Below are 316 nucleotides of genomic sequence, written 5' to 3' on the forward strand. Positions count from 1 at the left end.
CTGAAGATAATGAGTTTTATAGGTTTTATACTTTTCTTTCACTTGGCACCATTGAAGCAAACCTGTGCCTACCCTTTTAAAGCCCAAGTAAGACTGAAATAATTGCCACACAACATCTGTGGATTTAATCGTGGTTAATTTCTCCATGTGCTGATTTATTTAAAGAAGAAATTAAAATTTATAATAAAATGGGAAATATACATCCTGCCTAATTATTTCTGGAGCTTTTCACCAGAAGATGACCTTAGCTACAATAAAGTATTTTTAGCAGAGAGAAAAAAAATCATGCCTAAGAGAAATAATAAAGGAGTCAAAG

This window comes from Cyanistes caeruleus, chromosome 4 (assembly GCF_971803275.1).
Source record: "Cyanistes caeruleus chromosome 4, bCyaCae1.hap1.1, whole genome shotgun sequence".
In the NCBI taxonomy this organism is placed as follows: Eukaryota; Metazoa; Chordata; class Aves; order Passeriformes; family Paridae; genus Cyanistes; species Cyanistes caeruleus.